General features: G+C 37.6%; 1 long non-coding RNA gene across 1 annotated transcript in view; it reads left to right on the top strand.

The window, feature by feature from the left end:
- The first annotated feature begins 2,875 nt into the window (after positions 1-2,875).
- Positions 2,876-15,996, top strand: part of LOC129524409 (uncharacterized) — a 257,743-nt gene continuing 244,622 nt past the window's right edge. Inside the window, exon 1 of the long non-coding RNA XR_008668160.2 lies at positions 2,876-3,242. This is a non-coding gene — a long non-coding RNA (uncharacterized lncRNA). The remainder of the gene's footprint in view (positions 3,243-15,996) is intronic.

Raw genomic sequence — 15,996 nt, forward strand, 5'->3', positions numbered from 1 at the left:
AGTTGACTGGGTGGCGTCAATTCTGGCCCATAGACTTTAAGAGGAATTCTACTAGAAGCCTACACAAAATATTTCCTTTGCAGATTAATAGAGAAGAGAGCCAAACAACAACAGCAACACAAAGTACCTTTACACTTTATTCCTGCCTTGGGAATGTTAATTAAATTAGTAAAAACAGACTTTATATTTATTTATTTATTTATTTATTTATTTTGAGACACGGTTTCACTCTATCACCCAGGCTGGAGTGCATTGGCGTGTTTACAGCTCACTGCAACTTCTGCCTCCCAGGCTCAGGCAATCCTCCCACCTCAGCCTCTAGAGTAGCTGGGACCACAAATGCACATCCCCACACCCAGCTAAATTTTTTTTTTTTTGTAGAGACAGGCTTTCACCATGTTGCCCAGGCTGGCCTTGAACTTCTGAGCTCAAGGGATCTGCCCACCTTGGCCTCCCAATGTGCTGAGACTACAGACGTAAGCCACCACACTCAGTCTCAGACTTTGTTTTTAGAAGACTTTCAGGTTCACAGTAAAATTCAGTGGGAAGTACAGACAGTTCTCTTATACCTCTTGCCCCTACGAACACATAGCCTCTTCCACTATCAACACTTTACACCAAAGTGTACATTTATTATCATTTATGAACCTACATTGACACATTGTTATCACCCAAATGCCATAGTTTACATTAGGATTCACTCTTGGTGTTATATATTTTATAGGTTTGGACAAATGTATAATTGCATGTATCTGTTATTACACTATTATATAGAATAGTCCCATGGCCATAAGAGTCCTCGATGCTCCCCTTGTTCATACCACCTTCTCTCCAAACAACTGGCAACCACTGATCCTTTTACTGTTCCCATAATTTGCCATTCCAAGAATGTCATGTATTTGAAATCATACAGTATGTAGCTTTTTCATATTGGCTTCTGTCACTGAGGAATATGCACGTAAGCTTCCCCCATGTCTTTTCATGGCTTGATTGCTCATTTTCTTTTAGCACTGAATAATATTTAATTGTCTGGATGTACCACAGTTTATTTATCCATTCACCTACTGAAAGACATCTTTGTTGCTTTCAAGTTTTGGCAATTTTGAATAAAGCTACTATAAATATCCGTCTGTATGTTTTATGTGGACATAAGTTTTTAACTCATTTGGGTAACATGATTGCTGGATTGTATGATAAGAGTATGTTTAGTTTTGTAAGAAATGGCTGCCAAACTCTCTTCCAAAGTGGTTGGACCATTTGGGATTCCTAACAGAAATAAATAAGAGTTTCTGTTGTTTCATGTTCTTGTCAGCTTTTGCAGTTCTCAGTGCTTTTTTAATTTTAGGCATTCTAATAGGTGTGAAATGTCATCCCATTGTTGTTTATTGATCTAATCAAACACGAATGAACTATTTCCAGATTTTCCTTTACATAACTGAAGTTAAAATCTTTATTCCTACCATTGTAACACTTGCTTCAGCTCCATATATATATATACACACACACACACTTACATATACACACACATATATACGCATATATATATATGCATATATGCAGCCAAATACATCCTAAATGACACACAGGTACTATGACACATTAATGATTGTAATTCACTCTGTTCTACTAATCACCTTCAAATTTATGAGCTCCTCTCAACAATTTCTGACACAAATTTATTAATACTATTATTATCTCACCACCTTCATCAATATTTTACAGAGGATTAATTTGAAGATAATGCAGCTTACAGGAATTTATATGATTTCAAATTTTATCATTGCAGAGCAGATCTTGGAATTTTCCTGTTTAAATATTCTCCACCTGTGTATTAGACCTTATGTCTTCTTTTTAAGATATTAGTCCATGATTACATGTACACCTCTAATACAACACCATTTTCTCAACCTCACAAGATGCTTCCTATTAGCCTAAAAATATATGCTATTCACCTGAGTTCACGTTCCCTTGAAAATAGGATCTGAAGTAAAGCAATTCTCTAATCCTTAGTGGATTTTTTTTTTGGTTACAGTTCCATGGAAAAGAAAAGGAGGTGAACAAAAGGAAGAAATGCAGAGAAAAATATGGAATAGAAATATGAGGGAAGATATTAGCAAACTGGCTACATCTTTTATGACAAACTCAACTGATTACATCTTTTCCAAGAACATCTTCAGAGGTGCGCTATGAAGTATGCAGTCTCTGCAAATGGGCAGAATGTTTCTATGAAATAGACCTAGACCACCCTGAGGGCTAATGTCATAGTAAAGACTCAGATACTGTGTTTGCTGCTAGCAGACTGTGCATTTAGCAGTGACATCCACTAGGTCAGTCTTGGTGAGGAAAGCTATGTTAAGAGCTGCCATAAAACCTCCATCCTGGCCACCATGGCCACTCTGTCTGTGTGTCAATTGAACAAGACTTGAGTGGGGTAGAAGGGTGGCTGACTCATTGTTCTTCCTGCCCACCTCATTTTCCACCCCTCCATAGCAGCAGAAGCTCTCAAGTGGTGTGTTTATAAACCTTGAGCTAGATACGGAGTGCCGATTGGTGTATTTACAATCCCTTAGCTAGACATAAAGTTTCTCCAAGTCCCCACCAGACTCAGGAGCCCAGCTGGCTTCACCCAGTGGATCCCACACTGGGGCCGCAGGTGGAGCTGCCTGCCAGTCCCGCGCCGTGCGCCCGCACTCCTCAGCCCTTTGGAGGTAGATGGGACTGGGCGCCCTGGAGCAGGGGGCGGCGCTCGTCGGGGAGGCTCGGGTCGCACAGGAGCCCATGGAGGTTGGGGGAGGCTCAGGCACGGCTGGGCTGCAGGTCCCGAGCCCTGCCCCGCGGGAAGGCAGCTAAGGCCGGCGAAAAATTGAGCACAGCAGCAGCTGGCCCAGGTGCTAAGCCCCTTACTGCCTGGGGCTGGCGGGGCCGGCAGGCCGCTCCGAGTGCTGGCCCGCCGAGCCTACGCCCACCCGGAACTCGCGCTGGCCCGGAAGCACCGCGCGTAGCCCCGGTTCCGGCCCGCGTTTCTCCCTCCACACCTGCTCACAAGCTGAGGGAGCCGGCTGCGGCCTTCGCCAGCCCAGAAAGGGGCTCCTACAGTGCAGTGGCGGGCTGAAGGGCTGCTCAAGTGCCGCCAAAGTGGGAGCCCAGGCAGAGGAGGCGCCCAGAGCGAGCGAGGGCTGTGAGGACTGCCAGCACGCTGTCACCTCTCACTCATATAGATTGCCAATCTATTTGTGAACCAGGTAGGCCTGAGTTCTTTTCTAATCTGTCAGTTGGTTGTATAGAAACCCCCACAAAGACAGAGGTTTCAGTGGAGAGAGAAGCGTCTGTGGAACCAAGAGAGGAAATGTGAGATTCTGAGCCATTTGTTTGTTTAGTTGCGCCATATGTTTGTCCCTGGCTCTATCCTCAAGGTACGTTGCCACTGTAAAATAATTGCTGTGCCTGCTCTAATTTATGACTTAGCAGATTTCACAATATGCAGTTCTAGGGCAGGTTCCAGTCAGATTGGAGCTACATTTTCCAAATTTCAGTCTGTGCTGATTCTTTTAAAAGAGATGCTAGTTATTTCTAGGAGAATGCATGGGCTTACCTCAGAAATCTGTGCAACTTTGTGTGACTTTCATGTCAGGACTTGCCAGAGATGCCATGTGGCATGCTTATTCACCTTGAAGATTTCTAGCTTCACCAGGTTTCTTGGTCAGTTTTCCCAAGTGTCAGAGGAGTTAATATGTGATCATAAATGTGTAGCAGAACACATTGTTCTAGTGCTGGGCCCAAAATGCGACTGTCAAACCACCAAGTTACTTGGTAGAAGTATTACCAAATCTGATGTATGCTGCCTCCGCATAGAAAGATGACCACGAATAGCTGTGCCCTATTTTATTGTTAGAAGGTATGAGATATACCATATTGCTCTTTATCTTAGGCTGTGCCGGCCAGCATGCTCCAGAAAAGTTCATTAGTGTGATACGATTCATAATCTTTGAGTGGTTTATCTTTCACCCTATGGTGCATGTGTGATTACTGAAAGGGTCTAGGGTCTTTGACACTTTTTGATTAGTAGGTTCAATTGGCCTATTGCCTTCAAGACACTGGACCAGTTTTACATTTTGCATAAAGTCCCGGAGGACTGCATTATGATAGAGAACAAGAAATTTGACACGGTCCTGTGACAAGACTGTTAAGGGGTACTGCTATCTTTGCTCTGAAAAGGCAAAGCATTTTTACTTTCTCAACCAGTGGGGCTTGAGATCATTAGCTGTATAGTAAGTATGAGAAGAAGTGTTGGTCTATTACAAAATGAAAGCACATTTAACCATGGAACTGCAATTAATGCTACTACTACTGGATTAATTTTTGAATATTCCATTAATACTTGTCAGGAACCATCTAATTTAATTATTATTAATTATTATAATTATTTTCAGAGTCTAGATGAGGGAATTAAATGGGAAAATGACATCATTTATCTTTCAATTTTTTGAGGATGGTGCTAATCTTTTAAATTTCTCTTCTGATGTATTTTTGCTTCTGGTTTACTATATAGGGTGGGGGAGAGCTGTTTCAGGATTACTTTCCGTATCCTACTGTAATGGTCCTTACACTGAAGGTAAAGAAATAAATGATTATTCTGTCAGATGCTAAGTACCTCTATCTCAATATGTATTTGCATACTACAGAAATTAAGTACAGCGAATGTGTACAGAATAATTTAACTCACTGTAAAACAGGTAATAATACTCCCCAAATAGTTCATCTGAGCAGCAGTAAAGGTTTCATATTCTACCATAGTCAAAGTTCATCTCACAAATATTCTCTGAACTTCAGTGTTCTTTCACTTTCAACAAAAGAAGCCAAATAAGTTTTTGCGTATGTTGTGCTTTCTGGATCTGAAGTAACCCTAGAATTGGAAATCTAAATGGAAGGCTTAGGCAGCAAAACTACTTGAGATGCCCCTTGTGGCACAGCTGGGTGGTATCTGTGTAATGTTAATCTGTATGGCCATTGGGCAAAGCAAGCAGCCAGGGTCCCCAGAGATAGGTAAGACTGAGGGTATCTGAGGCAGATTATAAATGGTATCTGATAATGTTGTTCTTCTATTATAAGATAATTTTCCTTATCTTGTCTTTACCTTTGTCCCTCAGTTTGTCTTTTGCCTACCGAGTTCACAGAAAAACATTTTCAAAATGTATGTAAATATGTTCTGTTTTCTGCTCTTTTGCTACTATATCCTCTTAAATCTGTATCATTCACTCTTCAGACCACTCCACTGAAACAACTCAATTACCTTCACCTTTCTAAATACAATGACTATTGTAAATTCTAATCTAAGTTGACTTATCAACATCATTTGACACAGCTGATTACCCTTTGCTTGTTAAAATTCTTTTATCACTTGACTTCCAAGACACCATATTCATCTAGTTTTCAGTTCGGCATACTGGAAATTCCTTTATTTCTTTCAGGTGTTTATTTTGTTTAGCGTGAATTCTGAATTCTGGAGAGCCCTAAGGCATTATACCTTGAACATCTAGTCTTCCATGAGTTTCATTTCTATGATGATTTCACTGGTATCATACTTTTAAGAAACTAAATATATATATGGTGATTATCCCAAATTTCTATTTCCGTCCTTGAATTGACCACAGAACTGCCAATATCTTCAAATCTTCACTTAACATACACTTAAAACTCAATATGTCCAAAACTATATTCTAGATTCATTCTTTTCGAATATAGTATTCACCAACTCAATAAATGCAATTGAGTATTCTCAATTCTACCCATTTTCCCCTGGTTTATTAGTCTGTTTTCATGCTGTTGATAAAGACATACCAGAGACTGGGAAGAAAAAGAGGTTTAATTGGACTTACAGTTCCACGTGGCTGGGGAGGCCTCAGAATCATGGCGGGAGGTGAAAGGCACTTCTTACATGGTGGCAGCAAGAGAAAATGAGGAAAAAGCAAAAGCAAAAACCCCCAATACACCCATCAGATCTCATGAGACTTATTCACTATCACAAGAATAGCACTGGAAAGACCAGCCCCCATGATTCAATTACCTCCCACTGGGTCCCTCCCACAGCACATGGGAATTCTGGGAGATACAATTTGGGTGGGGACACAGCCAAACCATATCACATGGTCACCCAAATTACTACATCATTCAAATTGTCAATATGTCTTCTTTTTCTTACAAACCCTATGTTTAATGCCTATAACCATTTTTACTCCTCACTATTTCTAATCAACTCTACTGATATTATAAAGTCACCATTGTATACCAAAAATGAAATTCCAAGTCTCCCACCCAATTGCATGAACCCCTTCTTGGCTAAGGGCATTCCTAAGTTAACTTGAAAAACTAGTTTAGCCATAATGGGAAATGGGGGTCAGACATGCCTCATTATACTCTCTTCCCTTTGGAGTTCAGGCACAGTTGACTAGCATTTAACATTAAAACAGAAACCTTAAGACTGACAAACTAGACTGTTTGTAGCAATAAGATACCAACATGACAGGTAGCAGGCCCTAGAAGAAATAAAAATATTTTACCCCAAAATATATTTTTTGACATCTTTTCGTGCAAAGTTGTTTCTTGTGGAAAAAAATCTACAATCTCTGGAGAATCCCCTTACATTTATAGGTATTTTTTAATGATGCAGAAGAGAATTAACTAAGAGTCTGGCAATTTTTTTTTTTTTTTTTGAGATGGAGTCTTGCTCTGTTGCCCAGGCTGGAGTGCAGTGGCATGATCTCAGCTCACTGCAGCCTCTGCCTCCTGGGTTCACACCATTCTCTTGCCTCAGCCTCCTGAGTAGCTGGGACTACAGGTGCATGCCACCACACCCAGCTAATTTTTGTATTTTTAGTAGAGACAGGGCTTCACCATGTTGGTCAGGCTGGTCTCAAACTCCTGAACTTGTGATCCACCCGCCTTGGCCTCCCAAAGTTTTGGGATTACAGGTGTGAGCCACCACACCCAGCCACTTGCAGGTTTTTAAGTCTGATAAAAAACATTTACATTATATTCCCTCAGAAGCCTGCTACCTGGATACTTCATCTGCATAATAAAAACCTTTATCTCCACAACCCCTTATCTTAACCCAGACACTCCCTTCTGTTGATTCTAGGTATTTAGTCATCTCTTTCAAGCAACTGACAATCAGATAAGTCTTTGAATCCACCTATGACCTGGAAGCTCTCCACCCCCAGCCACTCCCACCCTACTTTGAGTTGTGTTGCATTTCTGGACTGAACAAATGTACATGTATTCATTGATGTCTTAAGTCCTCCTAAAATGTATAAAACCAAGCTCTAGCCCAACCACCTTGAGCGCACATTCTCAGCGTCATCTGACACTTTGTCACAGGCATGTCCTTAACCTTGGCAAAATAAACTTCTAAACTGATTGAGACCTGTCTCAGATACTTTTTGATTTACACCATCATATCTCTTCTAAATTATTGTAATACTTCCTAACTGGTATCTATTTTTCCTCTCTTCCAGAATTTCCATGATCTATTATTGACATAACATTCAAATAATTTTTTAAGGGGATTTTGTTGTTGTTGGAAACCTACCACTGTATCTTTTTTTGTGCAAAGCAAAATCTAAAGTTTCTAGAGGTTTCTAAAATGTCCTATATAATCTATCAAGCTTATTCATTATTTCTCTGGCCTCATTTTTACTACTCCTCATTCTGAGCCACTATGCCATTTTGTAATATGACAAGTGAATTAATACTGTCTCTAGATAGCTATGTAGTTTTCTTCCTCATCCTCTCCACACTTTTGCTGAAATGCGATCTCCTCAATGAGATGAAGCCTGATCATCTCCAATTGCAATCCTCCTTTTGCTGATACATGATATTATTTTTCTCCTGATTTATTTTTTCCCCATGTTATTAAAACATTTTAAGATACTGTGATAATTCATTTTATGTGTCAAGTTGACTGGGCTGAGGGATACTGAGAACTAAGCTCTTATTTTTTTTATCTTGCCCAAATTCCTATCTAAGGGGTCTGGGGAGTCATGCCTTACAAACCATAAATTCTCATCAGATGGTTTTTATTTAACCCTACATAGCATGTCATACTTTCCAATATGACTCTGGCATAACATTATGTGACAAAGAAGAAAGTCAAAATATTTTAGCCCAAAACATGTTTCTTTGCCATATTCTGAGATGGTCTTGCAAAGCTGTCCTTTATGGGGGAAAATGTACATCTGTAAAGAATCTCCATTAACATAGCTAGATCTTTTTCTTCCAGGCCCCCCCAATCCTGAAAATATTAAGAGTCTAGTGCCTTTTAAAGGTGTAAAGAGGAAATATTTTTCATCCATTGTCTCTAAGGGCAGCCACTATAAGGCTTCAAAAGAACCCTGGTCTCCACAGTCTTTTATCTTAATCTGAACATTTCCTTTCTGTGGATCCCAGGACTTTAAACAAACACAGCCAATTGCCAATCAGAAAATGTTTAAATTTACCTATTGCCTGGAAGTCCGCCACTTTGAGTGGTCCTGCCTTTCTGAAGTGAACCAATGTATTTCTTGAATGTATTTCATTGATGTCTCATGCCTCCCTAAAATGTCTAAAACCAAGTTTCACCCTGATCACCTTGGGCACGTGTTCTCAGGACTTCCCGAGGGCTGTGTCAAGGGCCATGGTCACTCATCTTTGGCTCAGAATAAATCTCTTAAAATATTTTACAGAGTTTGACTCTTTTTGTCAACAATACCCAAATAGCTGGTAAAACATGATTTCTGGATATGTCTGTGAGGGCATTTCAAACGAGATTAGTATTTGAATCAGTAGACTGAATAAAGATTATTCTCTCCAAAGTAAGTGGACACCATTCAATCCATTGAGGGCAAAGATAAAACAAACGTAGATGAAGGGCAAATTTGCTCTCTCTGCTTGAGATGGGGCATTCATTTTCTCCTACCCTCGGCCATCAATGCTCCTGGTTTTTCGGCCTTTAGACTCATTTCTGTCCCTCTAGAGAACCGTAACTAATACCTTAGGTATGGCTATTTTGTACTTAATAAATGTTTTTCTATATAAAAGTCACTTTACAAATGTTATTTTTCTGGCTGTAGAACATCCCGTTGTGCACATGTACCATGGTATTCTTAGATATATTGTTTCCAGTGTCTCTCTATTATAAATAATGTTATGATGAAGTTTTACATGTTTTTAGGTTTGCTGGAGTTTGGATTTACTACCGAGTCATATTTGGAGCATGCTGGAATCTTACAACTGAGATTACCGAGTCAGAAACTATAAGTGTTTTTAAAACCTTTTTGACATCCTACATTAATTTTTGCAAAGCTGTTGCATATAGGCAATATAGATATGTTATTGTGCCACAACTTTTCCTTTCTCTAATTTTTAAAAATATACATCTGGGAAACTGGGCAAATCTGATGACCCTTTGCCTGAATCCCTTAACATGTTTGACTTTTGACAAATTTTTAAAATCTGGTTCTTAGGCCTTCAGACTCAGACTGAATTACAAGACAGGCTTTTCTGGTTTTTCAGCTTGCAGATGGCAGCTCATGAGGCTTCTTATGCTCCATAATTATTCTAAGAAATCTCTCTCTCTTTGCCTCTCTCTATATATGTATGCCTGACTTATTTTGGTGGTGGTTGTTTAGTCTTCTATCTTTGTGTATATTAAATAAGGATGTAGCAATACATATCCAAGTATCATTTTTCTCATTTAATCATTTTTGTTTCAGTGATTCATTACTTGTGTATTCATAGAAACAATAAGGTCATATGTTCTAAATTGTAACCATGTGCCTTATAGTAGAATAGTGTTCCTCAAATATTTTGGTCCAAAATTTCTTTACTGAATACCCAAGAGAGTTTATGATTATATAAGTTGTATCAGTTGAAAATTAGCACATTAAAATTAAAATTAAGAAATAATTAGTAGTTCCTTTTTTTTTTTTTTTTTGATGGAGTCTTGCTCTGTCACCCAGGCTGGAGTGCAGTGGCACAATCTTGGATCACTGCAAGCTCCGCCTCTCGGGTTCACCCCATTCTCCTGCCTCAGCCTCCTGAGTAGCTGAGACTACAGGCGCCTGCCACCACGCCCCACTAATTTTTTTGTATTTTTAGTAGAGACGGGATTTCACCATGTTAGCCAGGAAGGTCTCAATCTCCTGACCTCGTGATCTGCCCGCCTCGGCCTCCCAAAGTGTTGGGATTACAGGCTTGAGCCACAGTAGTTCCTTTTCTAAAAAACACTATATTAATCACATTATAGTTTAACTTGAATTGCATATATTTATTTGTTTATATTTTTCAAAATGTATTTTTCATGTTTATATTTTTCAAAAACCAATGTATTTCAAGAGAAAAATGGCATTACTTTACTTTTTTAAAAAAGACTGTAAGGCCTGGTATGAAAGTAGACAGCTTGATTTTCATATTTGCTTCTGCATCAATCTGTTATGAGCTTTCTAAAAATTTAAGTATACAGGAAAAATCTGTTCTTGCACGGATAAGGCATAAGTAGTTGAGAAAGAAAGTGTACTTTAATAACCTTTTAAGATGATTGTGGATTTTCTTCTCTGATAATAAACCAAACTGGTAAGTGTTAAGTTTCTTACAGGTGAGTTTCAATGTGGAGTTTAAAATTCATATAAAATATTCTTTACTGGGTTATGTAAATATCTATTGATCTATCTTGCACTTTGAGTGGATCTTTTACCCATGCATGATTTTGTAACATCATGCACTAATTATTTAAAAACATTAGCTCACTGATTTATGCAGACTTCCCAACTGCTAGCATAGTTAATTATAAAACATACAAAACGCATTTGTTAATATCGCCAATATTTTAATAAGAAAGTCTTTAACTTTTGAAAAACAGCCAATCTCACATTGGGAGATAACAACTTCTCCAAAATTCCAGTTTTCATTTGTAACCTCATATATTATAATTGACAATACATGATGTCAAGTGTTTTATTTGAAGAGACAAATGCACTTAGTTTATTATTGAAAAAATACCTGCCATACACTTTTCTGAACATAGATAGTTTGTCTCTCAGTCCTGTATTTCAAGTAAAAATACTATTTCATGAAAAAAGCAGCTCATCTGCTTACAACTCAAACAAGCACAAGTGTTTTGTTTTTGAGGCAAGCATTTTACTTAGGTATGCATCCGAAATGCTTTATATGTCCTCCCATTTTGTCACATAAAATATTAAAAATAGATGGATTCAACTCAAAATTTGACAAACATAGTACCTTTATTGCCTCATCAAAGGCATTTTAAAGTGAAACAGGCTTTTTGCCTTCAATTGTGTGTCAATGAAGAGATAAATGTCTACTAGAATAGAAGGTTCCATTGCCTTGATTTGTACTAAAATGCCAACAGTTTTCACTACTGTTTCTTTTGTGTCATTAATGCAAGTGTCCACACCTTGCAAAAAGGCAAGTAACAATTATGGTGTTATTATATAAATGGTGTAGACATTGAACATCCATCAGGGTCTTGGAGATTCCTGTGTTCACATGAATACTTAGAAAATTGCTGTATTAGAGTTGAATGACAATATTGCTTGCTCTGCCTCTTCTGATACTTGTAAACATTGCCCCATCTTTGTGTAAGCCATTTTTCACTGGATAGTCTATTAAATGTAGCTGAGCTTAATTACTAACTAATATAGAATTCAGTACCAGAAATAGAATGTTGTTGTATGAGAATCTGAAATGTGGCATCAGCTTAGTGGAGGGGGTTTAGCTGCCAGAACAGTCTATCCATTGCCGTCTGAAAAGCCTATGACTGCTCTTCCACACTGACAAATGATTTTGTCTAAATATTGCTTGCTTTATCTCTAGACTCAGACCATGAAATGGCCAAGGCTAGAGTCTTAGGCAAAATTATAGGTTATCTTTAGAATGGTGGTGTGTGCCACTCCCTTCTTGATACAGTCAGCAAAGTCTGACCAATAGAAAGGTAAATATCTTTTACCTTTCATATTCAGACTTTTTCATTGTACAAAGGGGAGCTATTAATAAATATGTATGGACAAAGAGTATAAGTCGGGATTATATCAAGCAAATGGAATACACACTTCATACAAGAAGAAATAAACTCAAATTATAATATGCCACTCTGCAGGACAATATAGGACACATGTCACAATGCTAAGGAATTTGCTGTGTGCTTGTACTATGTATTCTTAGTTCATGGAGTGTTATTTGGAGCCTGTGTGGTTGAAAATCAAACAACTGCTTTCATGTAGAAAATTTAAACAATCATAAGGGATCACTGCAAAACAGCCAGTATAGTCAAAGTTAAAAATGTGTCCCAAAATCTTTCTCAAAAAATCCAACATTCTTTCAATACTTCTTGCTAGATTTTGGGATTAACTGCACTAAGAAAGTTTGTTTTTCATTTGAGTTTATTTTTCCAAATGTCCTTATACCATAAAAGAAAAAAATAAAAAGAAGGAATGAACCAAGCAGAAAGGCTCATGGCTAAGGAACAAACCTTATCATGTTTTAAAATGTATGTTGTGACATCGTTGGCCATGATTATTTGCACATAAAATTAACCACAGACAATCATATTGACAGCCTACTCAGATTTTGAGTAATCAATATTTCCAAATAAATGTTAAGCTCAGGTAAATGTAGCAGCAGCCTGTTCTAAAGTGATCCTTCTCCAAAAGATTATAGCTGGCAAGGAGTCTCATGGGATGCAGATTTGATAGAGAGGTTCACAAAACAACCAGAGATTCTGCAATTTGTATTTCACGCAGTAAATTTAACACAGGTTGTATTTTGGGCTGAAAGGCTTCTATCATCTTTAATTTATCACTAATTTATTTTTCTATCAACATGAAACCAAAATCAACCTCCAGCTTATATGGACCCCTAGCTATGCTGACCCTCTGTAAAATCTGGCATTCATAATACCTGCTGTATCTTGATTTCTGTGGATTTATATGGTGAAAAGCCAGCATACACCAATATTTGGTACCAATATCTGGGGTGCCAGAGTTTCCCAAATAAGCAATTTATTGTTCCTTTGTGTTTTTAAAATCACCTAACCTGCCCCTCAAAATAACTCTTTTTAGTAAAAAACCTTGTGATTTATAAGAGCACATTTGCCAAATTTTGTGAAAACTCTGGCATAACCTTGGTAGCACCCCTAATTTAATGCTACATGGTTGAATAAATGAATTAATGTTTACATGCTCAGTGATCTGACTATATTTAGGTTTGTTCTTCAAGTTTTAGCACTTGAGGATTTCCTTTTTTTTTTTTTTTGCTCTTTCCCTGTCGTTCCCCTTCTCTCTTCTCTTTCTTGTCTCTTTGTTTCCGTCCAATCCTTCTGCTAGTTGTTCCTCTCCCCACTCCCTTTTCCTCTTCTTCCTCCTTTTTCTCACTTTTCTTAAGATCCAGCTATGCTTGGCTCTCCATTCCTGAGTTACTTCACTTAAAATAATGGTCTCCAATCCCAAACATCATATGTGCTCACTCATAAATGGGAGCTGAGCTATGAGAACACAAAGACATAAGAATGATAAAATGGACTTCGGGGACTTGGGGGAAAGAGTGGAAGGCAAGTGAGGGCTAAAAGACTACACACTGGGTGCAGTGTACACTGCTCGGGTGATGGGTGCACCAAAGTCTCAGAAATCAGCACTCTATCACTTATTCACGTAACAAAACACCACCTATTCCCCCAGAACCTATTGAAATAAAAAAATAAAAATTTTAAAAAATCCAGCTATGGGGATTTTAGGAAGAAAGGCAGGAAAGAACTATCCTAAGTGTGGTTTCTAGAATTTAAAATATGAAATTAATATTATGAGTTTCTGAGAAATGTATTCCACCCAATTTAGACAGGAAAAAAATATCTCACAGAGGTTACGTAACTCTTCTAAGTTATGTAAACGGTGGCTTTTAAAATTGTATAATAATTATCTAGTGATGCATTTATTCATTTATGCATTAAACACATATATCCTCTATTCCTGGTATCCCAGCCCTGTTCTAGGTAATAAAAATAAAGGGGCCAAAAAGACCAAATTTCTGCCCTGACCTTGATTAAGCATATTTTCTTGAGAGAGGGGTCAGATTGGAAAAAATGAAAAATAATACATAAATGAGATTATTTAAAATGCGGTAATGTTGTGAAAAACAAACACAGACACAACTGAGTAGACTCATTTTGATAGTATGAAGTGGAGTATGTTGATGGGGTGTGAAGACCAGGGTTTCAACTAGGACGTACATGCTAAAGGTATCTCTGAAAAAGTAATACTTCAGTTGAGCTGGGAAAGTCAGAGAAGCCCAAATATGAGAAGATTAGGGAAAAGGACATATGAGGCAGAAGGACAGCAATGCAAAGTCCCTGTGTAGAGGATCTAGGAGAGTGGTTGGGGTTGATGTCAGATCAGAGAGGCAGGCAGGGAGCTAGTGATATTGAGCAGAACACCATCGTCAGAGGTTTAGGTTTTATTTTCTTTGTAACAAGAAATGACTAGACAGTTTTTTAAGCAAGAGGTAAGAGATGTGATGTGGTTAATACTTAAAAGTTGTCCCTTTTAATTTGTAAAAAGATTTGTAGAGAGAGGACAATTAAGAAGGAAAGTATTTTTTTAAATGGCCATCTAAGTGCTCCAGGTTAAAAACAAAACAAAACAAAACAAAACAAAAAACAGGGATCTATAGACTGACTTGATAAACGCAGATATATTGAAAGTAGAATCCAGGTCCCATATCCAAGACAAAGAGACTTTTTAAATTTTAAAACTTAAACTGTATGAATAATGGTTATACAAAGAAGATATTAATTAAAATATGTTTATGCATATATTTTTAATATAAAAATAATTAAATTCAACCTCATCTATGAGCCTCTATGTACTGTTGATTTTTTTTTTCACATTTTAGACTATATTCTACTCTCTCAAAACGTTAATTTGTGGGAGGCCAAAATTCTATTTCGTTGAAAGAAAAGTAAACATAAATAAAAGATGTTTCTGATTGATAAAAATTGTATATTAAAATACTGAGACGTGTTTTGATCTGCATTAGTAAATGGATGCCTTTCATAGAGTTTGAAATAGTGATTTATATTTTCAAGAGCATATGTAACTATGTTTTATGAGACAGCATTTTAAAATAGAGATATACTCAGAATAGGCTTTTAAAGCTAAAAACCCAAAGGAGAAATGTATCAGAAAAACAGTTCTTTGACTTTACTTCATTACAACCTCCTGAGACTAATCCGTTTTATAATAAATGTAGTCATTGCTTATTTATCATAGTAACACAATTTAAAAAACAAATGAAAGCCAATCTTGTCTTCTATTGAAGCAGTCTTGGACATTCTTCTGGGAAATGGCTGCTTATATTTTGCATCCATTTTATAATTGAAATTTTTTTTTATTTGTTTTGTTTTGTTTTTACTGTTGGGTTTTGAGAATATTTTTAAATTGGATGAGATACTACAGATATGTGGTTTGCAAATATTTTCTCCCAGTCTGTAGTTTGTCTTTTTCTCTTCCAAATAAGCTGTTTCACGGAGCTAACATTTTTTTCATTTTGATGAAATTAATTCATCGGTTTTTTTTCTTCTATGGATCATGAGTTTGGTGTTGTCTAAGAACTTTTTGAGGGTTTTCTCCACGTGTTTTTCTAAAAGTTTTAGTTTCATGTTGTAAATTTAGTTCTGTAGTTCATTTTGACTTAATTCTTGAGTAGGCTTTAAAGTTTAGTCGATGCTCAGTTTTGCCTGGGAAATGTGGAAGTCTAAGGCTCCTCTGGGCCTTTGTTGATATGAGTGACGGTGGGTACAATTATTTCAGTGGTGTTTGGCTGGACTAGCAAGGTTGTTATCTGAAACTTTTCTGTCTTGCTAGACTGCCTTCCCTGGTCCTCTAGCTGAAGAGAACAGGCTTTTTCTCGTTCTTTCCTCCTTTTGTGTGTGCCTTTGGTGTGTCTGGGTGGCTA

Source organism: Gorilla gorilla, chromosome 7 (assembly GCF_029281585.2).
Source record: "Gorilla gorilla gorilla isolate KB3781 chromosome 7, NHGRI_mGorGor1-v2.1_pri, whole genome shotgun sequence".
Lineage (NCBI taxonomy): Eukaryota > Metazoa > Chordata > Mammalia > Primates > Hominidae > Gorilla > Gorilla gorilla.